Raw genomic sequence first — 14,265 nt, 5'->3', positions numbered from 1 at the left:
CATTTCCCAACCTATGATAGCCACTCACTGCTGCTCCTTTGAAGCTTGGGTAGTGTCCAAACCTTCAGACTGCAGTACCCACATGGCTCCCCACCATGCCCAGTGTCTTCACCCTCTTCCCAGGGATCAGTTACCTCCATGAAATGGATCTGTTTCCTGTCCCATCATTCTGCCCTGCTTGCTGACTTGGAATTCACCCAAAGGATTACTTCAGGTTATACAGCTTTTGTGTATAATATATTTATTTCTTTTTAAATGAGGAATGCAATGGTTTAAATTCAAAGAAGAACCTTCTAATGGTGAAGTTTTCAGCCACAAAGCCAGACTAGTAGAGATGGCCTGTCTGGGTGGAGAAGGAGACAAAGCTTGAGCTTTCAAAGTTCCATTTCTCAGGTAGCAGCATCATTTCAGGCTTTACTTGTAACACTCAGCTATCGTTATGGAGATGTGCCCTAGCACATGGGGAAACTATTTCCTGGCTTGGGTGTCAGGAATCCTGAGCTCCAGTTCCACTGCTATATAGCTGTGCTATAAAAAAGAGAAAAACCTCTGAGTCTGAGTTTCTCATCTGTAAAATGAACATGAGGAATTGGTAGTCTACAAAGTTCATTTCCACTGTGACGCTACGACTTTCTGATATGGGGCTTCGCAGAACCTGATTTAAATGTGGAGTTAATCAAATGGTACTTAGAAAGAATGATTGAGTGAATGTGAAATGTGAGGGCAAATCGGCAGTTGTGTCGGCTCTGTGTGAAAGGCAACTACGGAGGCAGTCCTTCCCTTAACTGCTCTCATTTGTATAAAACTTCTATTGCTTAAGTAGGAAAACCCGGTGCTAACACTTTCAATTAAGTTAAATGACTTCATGTTCTGTTAAGTTCAGGTTGGCTCGGAATTTCACGGCTTTTTCCTGACTTCATTTCAATAATGCTTAGCGCTGGGTTCATGTGGGTGATGTCTACTCGACAGTATTTTCATAATTGTACAGCTACCATCAAATCATGTTGATTCATGGCTGGATGAGAAATGACAGTGAAGAGTACAATTGTGAAATTTCACAAGGCACAGACATTTGTGTTTAAAGCACAGAAAAATTCAGCGAGAATGATTACTACAATGGAAGTGCAATTGTAAAGACTTCATGGAAAAGTTCACGGATTCAAATGTAATTAAGCATGAATTAAACATGATGAGCTACAGGGCTAATTCTAGCACTGCCGAAGCTATATTATGGAAATCCGTTTCAGAAATATGACCAGCTCTTTTTTTTAAACATATGTCAGATGCCTAACATATGGTCTCCTGAGTCCTCTAGCATACCTTGGGTGATCCAGGGCAGTCAACGTATGTTTGGCACTGTTGAAAGTCTAGCTTATTGAGCCAAGAAGCTAGGAAACATAATGGGAAATCAACTCATGCTTGTCAGAATCTCACTTCTTCTTTAGAGCAAGGATTATAAATTCAAAGAAATTTGAGCCTTTGTAAAATACGGCGCTGTGTTCTGACTGTATTCTGGTTTTTTTATGCTGGTGCAATAAACAGCAAACCATGAATGTAGGCTAATGCCTATTTACCATTAATTTATGGGGGTGAAAACCAAGTAAAGAGCTAAGTTATATAAGCTACACCCTTGAACAAAATCAATTGTTTGACAGCTCAATCTATACCTTGCATACTTTGAGGGACATAGATAATCTGGAAAACAGCTTCCTAAAATACTATCTCTCATCTCTCCACCTCCCTTGCAACTCTGTCCCCCAACCATCCCTTTTCCTCAACCTCAGAAAAGGAGTGAGAAGCTGGTAATCTGAAAGGCAGAATTGCAGGCTCACATCTTCCATTGACTTCTACAGGTGGGGGGGGTGGTTAATTTACTTCTTCTAGTGTCTCCTTCCTTATATGTAAAATTATGAGAATTATTTTACCTTCCCTACCTCACAGAGCTTCTAAGTAAATGTGATGCTATGATAAATGCAAAAGCCCTTCTTCTATACCTGACTTTCCCTACAGCTCTATCACCTAAATAGAAGATACACTTATGGTTGGCTCTATTTTCTGGCTATATCCTCAATGGACTGGCACAGATGGTGACAATAATAATAATATCAGTAATGACTGCTTATTATATTTACTCTGGTCCAGGTTTCCTGTGTGCTATACTAAACACCTCTCATGTGCTTTATATAATTGTATGACATGATCCTTTCTGAATCCTAGAACAGGAAGGAGTAAGAAGAATAAACATGTCTAAAATGTAATAGCTCATTTATCTTTTTAAAATATGTACCTTTCTGCCCATAATTACTGAAGTGAAATATCCTTCTCCATTATCGGCAGTGGTCTGTGGTCTTTGTGTTGGTAGTTGTGTCTGTATCTTCCCCAGCGAAAGATTTTGGGGAACGTGAAGTATATTGCCATTAAATCTCATAGTTGTACAAAGGGAGTTTTTTTTCTATTCAGTCTGGGTACACCCTTTTCCACTTAGAAGAGAGAAGTTTGGAACATGAGAAGCTCACTGCCCACCAATGGTGTGGGAGACTGCTAACATAAATAGCTTGTAGGCTTGGTTTAGATAAATAACAATGACAGACCATTAATGGCAGTTCAGACATGTCTTAGAGGTTGATGTGGAAAAGCACAGAGATATCCTTTGGGTGAAGAAATTTCAGGGCCTCTGACAGAGACAGGGTCTTCCACCTGGTACCCTACACGATAATTGCATTTTCATGTAAAATATTTCTTAAGGTTATAATTCTCAGGAGCCTCTTTTGGAAAGCTTATGTAATGTTTGGAGGGGGGTGGTAGAAGGACTCTGTTAACTAGTGTCTTTATTGTCATTATGTTGTCATCTTCCCATCACTTACCCAGAGAACATCCGTTGGAACTCGAGTTTCCACTGTGTGCAGTACAGCTAATACCCTGTAGGTGTCTATACTCAAAGATTTCAACAAGAGAAAAAGCAGAGAAGAATATGCAAATGAATTATTCCCAACAGAAATAAAAATCAGAAACAAATAAATGGATCTCACAGTTAATGTGCTTTTTATCCCAAATTACTTTGTTCTGCCTACCCACAGGTGGGCTGCAAATACCAGGAATGTGGTCTTCAGCCAACGACGATGGCTCTAACTGGCATCCTGTTAGTAGCTCCTTCTGCCATCAGCCTCGACTCTGCGCTATGTGCCACACTAAGTCTTCTGTGTCCCTGCACGACACTGGGATGCAGACCACCAAATCCTCTGCTGAGTATCTCAGTTTCCTGTCTTTATTTCTTGAATACTTATTAAATTATTTGTAGGATATTATCTAATATTTTTAGCATTCTCTTTGCATGAGACACTGTCCTAAATATTTTATAAGTATTAATTCATTTATGCCTCCCTCAAACTTAAGCTGTAGGTATTATCAATATTTTTTATCCTCACTGAATGACAGGCTTATTGATTTTAGAGAGGGAGGAAAAGGGGAAAGAGAGAGGGGGAGAGAGATACATCAATGTGAGAGAGACACATTGATGGCTGCCTCTTGCATGTGTCCTGGTGGGGGACCATACCCACAACCTAGGTGTGTACCCTTAACTGGGAATCAGACCTGTGGCCTTTTGGTTCATGAGATAATGCTCCAATTAACTGAGCCACACCAGCCCGGGCTACAGCAGGTATTATTGATATGCAAATAATGTACTTAGTATTTGGGAAAGTAATTGTATTCTTTAGGTTAGGAATCATTTGTATGCCATGTGGCAAAGTTGTGTTATAGTTGTAGTATGCCAAAGGAAGAAAAGCAGAGAACTCTGGAAGATATGTTTAAAGGGGAGAATAGGGAAAATGAGATAAATTAGGAGCCCAGTGCTACATTTCAGGAAAGTGTCCATTGGGTTGTTGTTAATTTGGTGAGTACTGTTTCAGTTGTGACACTTGAAGAGGTGAGAAGAAATCTTTGAGTATAAAAGAGTCTTTTAAGTCACCTGTGAAAATGGGGAAAGAGAGAACTGAAGTGATAACAATTATTATAAACAAGAAGAGACTTACTTGCTAAGAGTAAGTAGCAAGGGAGAAGTTGAAGATAGAGGAAAGGAAGGGAGGATGTAATTGATGGAGGAAGTCCTCTGAGGACTTGGATAGTACGTGATCCTCAATGCATGTGGATGGCTTAACCCTAAGAAGCAGAAGAGCCACCACTTTTTCTGACGTAGGGAGGAAAAAAACCAAAGATGCAGATGCCTGTTCAGCTCCTATGGTAGTGCTCAGGGGTTGAGGTATTCCTTGCTCAATGGCTTTTATTTTCTCTATAAAACAAAATATGCTGTTGGCTGAGAGTCAAGGTGGGGATGGGATTTGATGGGAGAGGAGACAGTTCAAAAGAGCCACTCAGATTTTAATATTTTTGAATGGGATCTTGGAAAAGGTGCCTGGGCACATTGGAGGCTCAGATTGAGGTGGTGGTGGGGGGTCATTAATTAATAATCATGCTATTCTGCATCATTAGGATAATTTTCTCCTTAGGTACATATTCACCAGACTAGGTATATGAATGAAAGGTAGGTGGTTGGTGGTTGGGAGACAGGATAATGAGGAGATAGAAAAATTTCTTGGAGAATGGAATCGGGAAACTGAGACATGTAGCTGAACACAATGACTGAGCAATTTACAGCCAGGTGAGGGTAGTCACCAGCCTGGAAGGCCCCCAGTGCCTGGCAGGGGGCAAAACCGGCAAACAAGAATCTCACCCCCAGGGTAACCTCTCTTCCCCTGGCCTTTCCTCCTTGTAGGTAACGTCTGGGCCTCAGTTGTGTTTCAGCTCCAGGCCCAGAAAAACAGCAAAACTAGTTGAGTGAGATGCCAGAAATGACTGTAATGACTAGCGACCCCCTTCCCTGCCACTGACCAATCAGTGCAGACCAGGTCCCTGGAAGGGCACACCTGGAGAACTGGTGAATATTCAACTGACACCCTCCCCTGAGATCTCCCCTAAGATTCCCACCTGTGAGAAAGAGATAAAAGCTTCAAGACAAAGGACCCAGTGTGTGAGCTCTCCCTTGGAAGCATCCAGCACCATTTCCTTTTCCTTCTTCTCACTTCCCCCTCCCCACTCCTTTCTTCACATGCATGTGTCTCCTAAACTCTGAGGCAATGGGTGTCTGGCAGGTTGTCCCAAGCGTATCCCCTGAACCTGTCCCCAAAGCCCCCTTTTTCTCTTACTGTGACCTAAGGCAGCCCAGCCTAGGCTGTCCTGTTACTTCTATGCCTAGCCCTTCCTTCATTCATTGTCCCCAGCTTGAATAAATGTACTCTCATAGTCACCTGGACTTGTGTTGTGAAATGTTTCCCACCTGAGGTCAAGAACCCACACACTACATGCAGCTGGTCTAGGCAGACCTGCTCAGGGCCAAGCCTCTGTCCAGTAACAATTGAATTGATCCAGCATTGGGAGTTTTTCTGGCAGGTTCACTCAAGGTGCAAAGATTAGAAAATGACCCATTAAGAGACTGAACATAGAATCTCAGTAACATTCAAGGACAATTAACTGTAATAAGGGAGAGAGAGAGTTGCTTGGTCGGCTTTCTATCCTCTTTATTTCTCAGTTGCTCTCCCTCTGTTCATAAACCGTTTGCTTGGCCATGAACCCTAATTCTACTTGCCTGGTTTCCACTCTCCCTTTCCTTAGCATTAATCTTGCTTCTGGCATCTTTCGTAGTCCATGCCTGAGGAACCACATGATGTCTAGCCCTTCTGCCACCTGGAAATCCCTCATGGGGCACAGCCAACCTTCTGGGACCAGATCCTTGCATATTGCTCCATTCTAGAGTGGGCAAGCATTCATAGCACACCCTGGGCCCAGTGTCGGCCTCTTGCCCTCCTCATGGAGATGGTTGTCTCCTCTTCAGGTGGGCCACCCACCTGCTTCCATGTCCCATGCAGTTAGGATATGATGTTTTTGTAGGAGATAGAAAAGGAAAAGTCAGAAAGCATTACCTTTATTTTTATCTCACTAAAATATGTCACCCAGAAATGTCAGAAAGAAAAAAAAAAATCAGTGTGGAAGCATTTAGTCTCTTGCTCCTCAAGACTGAAAAGATGATAGCATACTATCAGGTAATACAGAGTGGCTGATAAATGGTCATATATTCAAATTTTCTGGAATAATTCCACGAAACTAGCGTATCTCTTCTCTACATCTTTACCATGTTTTACTGGACTGGAGAGGGTCGAAGCCAGAGCTAGCCTTGTATTTTATGGATGTGAACAGGCTGCCGGCTCTCTGTTCTGGAGTGTTTTCCTACCCTCTGCTTGGTATGCAGGTCACATCTGAGAGCTGTTCTGTGAGGCTGCGGCAGGATTTCCATCTGCCTTGAGCTCAGCAGAACTTAAGGGATCACAATAGGAGATGCACGTGCACTGACAGGATTTTTATCCCACCTGCTGTTGATGGTTGACAAAGAAGACAAAAGTGAAAATTCCACGTATCTAGTCTATTTCTTTTCTATCTACTACTCATTCAGCAAATATTTGTTGATCACCCAAGTGCCAGGCATATATATTCTACCTGGTGTTAAGGATACTACAGGGAACCTAAATAGACATAATTCTTTATAGCCCAGTGGGGGTAGAAATCTAGTAATTGAATAATTTTCCAATAAATGTAAAAATTCAACTATGATCAGTGCTATGAAAATAGGTCCATTGTGTTTTGAGAATACATAAGAGGTACCCTGCCTTTTTATATGGGGGTTAGGGAAGATTTCTTACAGAAGGTGACATTTGAGTTGAGATCTAAACGATGGGTAGGAATTAACCAGGTGTAGAGTGGGAAGGATGGGCAAAGGTCTTGAGCAGTAAGGAAATGTTCTGGGAACATTTCCCAGGGTTGAGTATGGTGAAGTGTAGGGCGAGATGAGTCCCTAAAAGGGACCAGTGAAGCATTGTCTTTCATCTATGAAAAATGGGAAGCAGTTAATATTTTTAAACAAAGGAGTAATATGATCAGTTTCTATTTGTGAAGCATAATATGATCAGTAATATGATCAGTTTCTATTTGTGAGTACTTGGCTGCAGTACAAGAGTAGATTCACAGTGGAAAATATGGCTGTTGGAAGAACAGTTAAGGGACAACTGCTGTGGTCCAGCTCATTTATGATAGATGCTGGAATGGGGTGTAACAGTAGAGACTAGACTGTACAAGAGTTTATGCTGCATTTTGGAGATAGAACTTACAGGACATATTGATAGATTCATGTGTCCCCATGCAGAAAGGAAGTGAGCAGTGATGGATGATTTCTGGTCTCTGGTTTGGGTAGCTGGGTGGATGGTGATGACAGCGTTCAATCACAAGGCTGGGGGAGAAGCAACTCTGGTTAGCTACATCCTAACATTAATATAATACAATAATGTGTTTCCATTTCAAGTAAAATTCAGATCTCCTAAATTGCCATTATTAAATTTTTAGAATTTGGGAAAAGTCATTTGTAAAAAGTGTATTTGTGGGTCATTTGATAGTGTCATTAGGAATATTTGTGGACAAAGCTAGAACTGCCATTGAAGCAAGAGGCATAACGTAGGGGTGGGCAAAAGGAGGTTCACAGTTGTGAGTACACGAAACAAGTTTATTCTTGTAATATTATTTATGTATTATTGTATTATTTTCCATACAAGCAACTGTAAGCCTGCTTTTGCCTACTGTGTATTTATATAGAAAAGTGTAGAACAAAAACACAAGAGGAAGTGGGAATTTAAGTCCTACCCTAATGGAGGTGTGTGTGAGTGCATGCATGTGTGTGCTTTGTCTGTATGTGCGAAAATATGTGGACAGCTTACAGTTGGTAGATTGACTTATTTTCTTACTGCCACGCTCCTACATAGTCTCCTCCCACTTTAGTCTATAGTCTCCTATAGTCTTCTCCCCCTTTAGTGCGTCAGTAGAGCTTATCCTCCTGTGTAGTGACAAATTGGGATAGATGTTCTCCTTATTGGTTTTAAGGGTATTCTTCTCCCCAACATTTGGAATAATATGTATTTTTAAATTACGGTAAAACACTTTGACTTCAATGTTGAGTATTCCACCTCTTTTCTCTCCTTAATTCATTGTTGTTGCTGTTTCATGTTAGATGGGGCACTGGGTCCTATTACAGCTTTGCACTTAACTACAAACTTTGCACATGTGTGCATTAATTAGAAGGCTATATTGCTTCGTATTTTATAGCTGGAGGTTATGAACTATAGCAATTTAGTATACCACTTAAGGGGATAATACAAATTTAGAATAATAAAAAGAAATTTATAATGACATCTCAGGCATCAGAAGTATTATATAGAAAAATAATAAAGTGTAAATACAACATACACAAGAGTTGAGCCCATTTTCCTTCTTTAATGGAGAAATTTAACCTTGTAAAGAAGACATTTAAAGATGTGGCACAATATATATTTGACACTTATTTAGGTTAAGGATATAAAAGTATGTTTGAGCCCTGGACTGGCGACTCATTTGTTGGAGCATCATCTCATACACTAAAAGGTTGTGGGTTCTATCCCTGGTCAAGGCACATACATAGGTTGCATCCCTGGTCAGGTCCTGTGCATGAGACAACTGATCGATATTTCTCTCTCTCACCCTCTCCCCTCTGCTTTCTCTAAAGCCAAGAAACATATCCTTGGGTGAGTATTTTTAAAAAGTGTGTTTGAATGTGTCTCCACTCTAGAAGAAAATGAATCATGATGTTAAAACCCAATGCACATGGATAAAGTGGTCCCCTGACTACAAGGAGGGACACGGGTTGCTTGAAGACTTCAAAATCAAGATCCTATTGCTACAAAAAAAGCAAACTTAAGTCATTTTATAAAACAGTATTTTGACTGAGTACTGTAAGATTGAAGATGAAAATAACTGTATACAAATACTGTAACATACTTAGCAAATATGTTCCTTATCGGGCATGAGTTAGAAATCTTGAAATACTTTATATATATACTAGAGTTGAACAAAGAAGATTATATATTCACTTATATAATAAATATTGCAAATAAGGAAAAAGAAGGCTAATATGAAACTTGTGATGTCAGCCTGAAATGAGAGATACCAGTATAAACTCACAAACTTTGAGATGTGTGTGTGTGTGTGTGTGTGTGTGTGTGTGTACAGTTGGACAGATATAAAATACAGATTTTTGTATGTATGCATGGGTTCACATACACGGAGGTGTTTCCTAGCTCTCTCTGCTTAGAGAGCCTAGAAGTAATGCCCTCTATGATGACAATGAGTATACCTAATGCTCATATCTTAGTTTTTAAATGCATTCTTTAATAAAAGAAACCAGGGTTTGTAAAGAGGTGATTGATTCCTGGGGTGGGACAGGGAAATACAAGATTAACCTGGAGCATTTTTGGGGTCTAAGGAATGGCCCAAAGAAGAAATGATGTCTGCTACAAAGATGAAGCAGCCAACTTGGAGAAACTCTTAATGGACAAAGATAAAACTATTTATTTTTTATCCTCACCTGTGGATATTTTCATTTGCTTTTTTTTTAAGAGAGAGAGAAGGAAGGAGAGAGCAAAACATTGATGCAAGAGAAGCATTGATTTGTTGCCTTCATGTTCACCCAGACCTGGGATCCATGCTGGGATCAGAGATTGTATGTGTCCAGACTGGGGATCACACATGCTTGCGCCTGGACTGGGGATGAATCCTCATCCTAGATATGTGTCCTGACTGGGAATCAAACCTGCAACCCTTTGGTTGGGGGACTATGTTCCAACCACTGAGCCAAACTGGCCAGGGCAAAGATGAAGTAATTTGGGTAAAAAAAATGATGAAAACATTGGATTGTATAAAATAGGGTTCCTCCGAGAATGCCTATAAAGGGTCATGCTCCTAGGGACCATGAGGAATTCCAAGAAGCAGCTTGGTGGTCCAGCAGAGGAAACGGAACAGAAGTTGTCTTTGGTCATGCTAGGAAGTGGGAAGGGGAGCAGTGCCCAGAAAGAGCAGAACCTGCCAGGGACAGTGATGGCAATGGCGAAGTGAATAATGGCTACGTGAGGTAAGAGACTCCTGAGCTCTGAGGGAAGCCCAGCTTTATTTAGGCAGAATTATTTCAAATGGGAAGAAGGCTCTGGAGCCTGGATGAAGTTGGGTCACACTCATGAGACTGTCCCACTCCCATCATTAGGGATGAACAGACCAAATCATCCCCTTATTTTCTCCGCAAGGATAAGGAAAGGTCTTTTGAAATGAGGGTGGGGTGGGGTTCCCAGGACCACATAAACAGGGTGTCCCTCCAGTACCCTGGAGGGAATATATGTAGTGAATATATATGTAGTGAATATATTAACTCCTCTGTGAGGAAGGGGTCTCCAAAAGGAGGCCCAAGAGACCTGGTGTTCTCCTAACTTGGGGCTCTCAAGAACTCTGAGAGCAGAACATGATGAGAAATATTAGAAATTATGCTTCAGAAGTCTGATGTTAATTATGAGGAATATAGTCACCTGCTGCTTTTCTCCAAGTCTGTTCAGCCTCCCCCAGGTGGGTATTCTGAGTAGCTGGACATCAGCCTGATGGCTAGCTGAATGGCTTTTCTTTTATTGCTCCAACTAATTGCTTTAGATTTTCTTCATTATTTACAGGATAAACCCCTTCTTATTACTATGTAAGCTTTAGGTAAATCACTTTCTCAGAATTATGAAAATAAATTATATCAAGTATTACAAATATAGGCATAGAGAAGGATTAAATAAAGCCACTGGACTTGATAGCATCAGTAGCCTTTCCTTCTACATCATGTGATGATACGATGATAGGTTGAATGGATCTGTGAGATTTCTGTAAGTCTGGTCCTTGGCCCGAGACACCTTGGCTGCTTACCTTAAGACCAGTAAACCTCTTTAAGATACAGCAACATCGAAGGTACCTTGGGCCAATAACGTGATGGTGGCTGTGGGGGAATGAAATTAAGAAGGAGGATGCTGGCTGCCTATCCAGTGTTCAGTCCCCCTAGCTACTCCTGACAGAAACTCAGTTTCGTTCAGTAACCCTCCCCCCCCCCCCCCACTGCAGCCATAGGGGGAAGGGGACCTTACCTCTAACTCCAAGGGTCTGATTGGTTGAGAGGGGTATCCTTTGTTCATTTATTTAAGAAATATTGAGAGAACTCTTTCTGTGCCAGACATTGTTTTAGGTAAATAAAAGAGTTCCAAATCCCTAACACAATGAAGGTGACATTATAGTGTGTGTGGAAAGAAAAATGGACAAATAACAAGGCGAAACATATGGTGATAAGAGCTAAGGAGGAAAGCGAGGCTGGGCTAGGGCAGGGAAAGGGCAGGAGGAAATGCTGGAAGACAATGCTGGGGAAGAGTTGCTATTTTAAAAGGGAGCTCAAGGAAGGGCTTGATGGATTGATATGTTCTCCTTCCTTTGTCTTGTTTTAAAATTAGGTCAGTTTTGTGAATGAAACCAGAGGGAATGTCTGCTAGGGAACTTGTAGGAAAATGTTGCCTCACAAAAAAGACAGAGACACAGGAAGAGACATCCCTTTTTCCTCTGGATGTTGTTATAATTGGATGTGATGCCAGGAAGAACTGCTGACACCTTGCTACCAGCTTGATGACACAGGAATGGCAGGGTGGAGGGAGAACAAAATTTGGACCTCGACTATTTTTCTAAGCCACAGAATTAACTAACCTTGAGGTCTGATTTGTGTCCGTGCTTTGTGTAACGTGAAATAGTAATTTTTCACATTGCATGTGCCTGTTTAAATCAGGGTTCCTTTAATTTGCAGCTGAAGTCATCCTATCCAATATAAAATGGGTCCTGGTGACTTTAATTTTGACTGCAATAGGCCAGTCTGAAAAATTGTAAATAGAAAGAAGTCGGAACTTATGACACTGGTTACAATACTGGCCTTTTTCCTGTACACAGTCTTAGGTATAAGCTTAATAATTCCTTCAAGCTTGAAGCAGTTGGGGGAGAAAAACAACTATGTGTTAGAGTTCATTTGCCCAAGACAGTGACAAAAGGGATTCCAGACACCATTCTTGAAAACCTCATATTCAGGGAATCCTCGTCCACATATTGCACATACCCTCGTTGACAACTAACTATGGAGAGGAGCTGCGCAAATGGAGAGGTTCCTGGGGACATGAGTGAGGACTGCGCTGCAGTGAATAAAGGCTACGATTCCAGCCAATGTCTAAGGGCTGGAGCGGCTGTGATGGTGGTTGTACTGGGGAGTTGGCCACACTGAGGCTGTGACGTTAACCTCCAAAACGTTCTCATTGTAACTAAGAGCTACTAAAAACTAGTCTCTGATTTCATTGTTACAAGCTGCCCACTGTCGTAGGCAGAATAATGAATCCTTCTTCCTACAAACTGTCCACATCCTAATCCCTGGGACCTGTAAATTTGCTGTGTGACCATAGCAAAGGGATTTTGCAGACACGATAAAGGTTATGGGCCTTGTGATGGGGAGATTACCTTGGATTATCAGGATGGGCCCATCCAATCACACGAACCCTTGAAAGAAGGACATTTCCCCCCACTGCAGTCAGAGAAGTTGCAGGAGAGATTCTAAGTGCAGGAGGGACTTGATTTACCTTTGCTGGTGTTGAAGCTGAAGGAAGGGAGCCATGAGCTAAGACACGTGGGTGGCCTACAGAAGATGAGGGTAGCCCTTAGCTGACAGCCAGCATGGATGCAAAGATGTCAGTCCCACAGCAGCAAGGACCTGAATTCTGCCAACAATGTAAGTGAGCAAGGAAATAGATTCTTCCCTCGAGGGTCCAGGAAAGGAACCCAGCCCTTCCAGAACCTTGTTAACACAGCCCTTCCCATGCCTTAATGGGAACCTGGAGGGAGGCCCATGGTGACCTTCTGGCCTACAGAACTATGAGATAATGAATGTGTTGTTGTGAGATGCTAAGTTTGTGATCATTTGTTGTCACAGCAACAGAAAATGAGCACACCCACCTAGTAGAGTGTCGTGTCTTGAGTGGATAAAGCATCGGATTGAAGTACCAGATGGTGTGGAGAGGGTAGGAGAGATCACGGCTCCTCCAGAATGGTCTCATTTTACTGTGAGACCTTATCTCTAAATGTGGTTACATTTTGAGGTCCTGGTGTTGGGACTCCAACAAATGGATTTTAGAGGGACTGATTTCAGTCTCTAATAGTCAATGTGGAAGGAAACTACCCATGGGCATGGACAGTGAAAGGCATGAACAAATAGGAGGAGAGCGTTACTTGAATAATCTACTCTAGAGTGTTATAAAAAATGAGGGCAAAGTCCTAAAAATTCCCAGTAATTCCCAGGGTTGACTTTGTTGAAGATTAGTATCTTAGAGAAGGACTCTGCACACTATGGCCATGGGCCAAATGTGGCTCCTAACCTATTTTTGTAAATAAAGACTTCTTGGAACCCGGCCACCCCATCATTTATGTACTGCTTGTGGCTGGCTTCTTGCTCCTAGGGCAGAGTTAAGCAGTGTGACAGAGCCTGTATGGCTTGCAAACTTTTAGCCTATTTACTATCTGGACTTTCATATACAATGTTTGCTGACCCCAATGTTAGAGAATTATAAGAATGTCGTGAGTTTAGAAATAAGTGAGTATAAGAATGTCGCAGGTTCAGAAAAGGTAGGACACCAGACACTCAGCAGTAGGAAACAAACGGTCTGGGGCAGGAAGGAAGGTAGCAGGCACAATTCTCCTTGGTCACTTCAGGTAACAAAGAACCAGATGAACAAGAGCTCTGGAATTGTTACAAGGATTAGCCCTTGTGTGCAGTTTAGGCAGTTCACTGAAACGCTCTCTTCGAGAGCAGCTTCCCGTGGCCAGGGCCACCCACCCCGCTGCTGTCCACACAACTTGGTCCTTTCAAGTAATATCCAGAGACGTGCAGTCGTCACGCACAGAGAACAAAGCAAGAGTCCCAGCCCTGATAGGGATTTCCCCTCCTGTGATATTTCATGCTAAGCCTCATTCACACCCAGTACGAAGACAGCACTGCTTTTAAAACCCATTTCACATTTTAAAACCAGTTCTGCTAAGCATGACTTCAGCTGTCACTTCTTGTTATTTTGGGAGAAGCTGGATGCTCATAGGTTTGAAACATCCCATCCATTTGTTCAACGGGCTTCTGATAACTATCCCTGCCCGCTGGGCATGAAGTCGACACCGATTATGCAGGTGGCTGCCTTAACCGTAGAGTGTTTTAGAGCAGTCTGCAATGCCTTGTTGTTCCTGCCACGTCTGCATGTGTGGCATGTTGAACCT

Source organism: Sturnira hondurensis, unplaced genomic scaffold (genome assembly GCF_014824575.4).
Source record: "Sturnira hondurensis isolate 20B ecotype Veracruz unplaced genomic scaffold, ASM1482457v3 Scaffold0024805, whole genome shotgun sequence".
Classification (NCBI taxonomy): Eukaryota; Metazoa; Chordata; class Mammalia; order Chiroptera; family Phyllostomidae; genus Sturnira; species Sturnira hondurensis.
The sequence above is the reverse complement of the archived record's forward strand: the minus strand, read 5'-3'. Positions refer to the sequence as shown.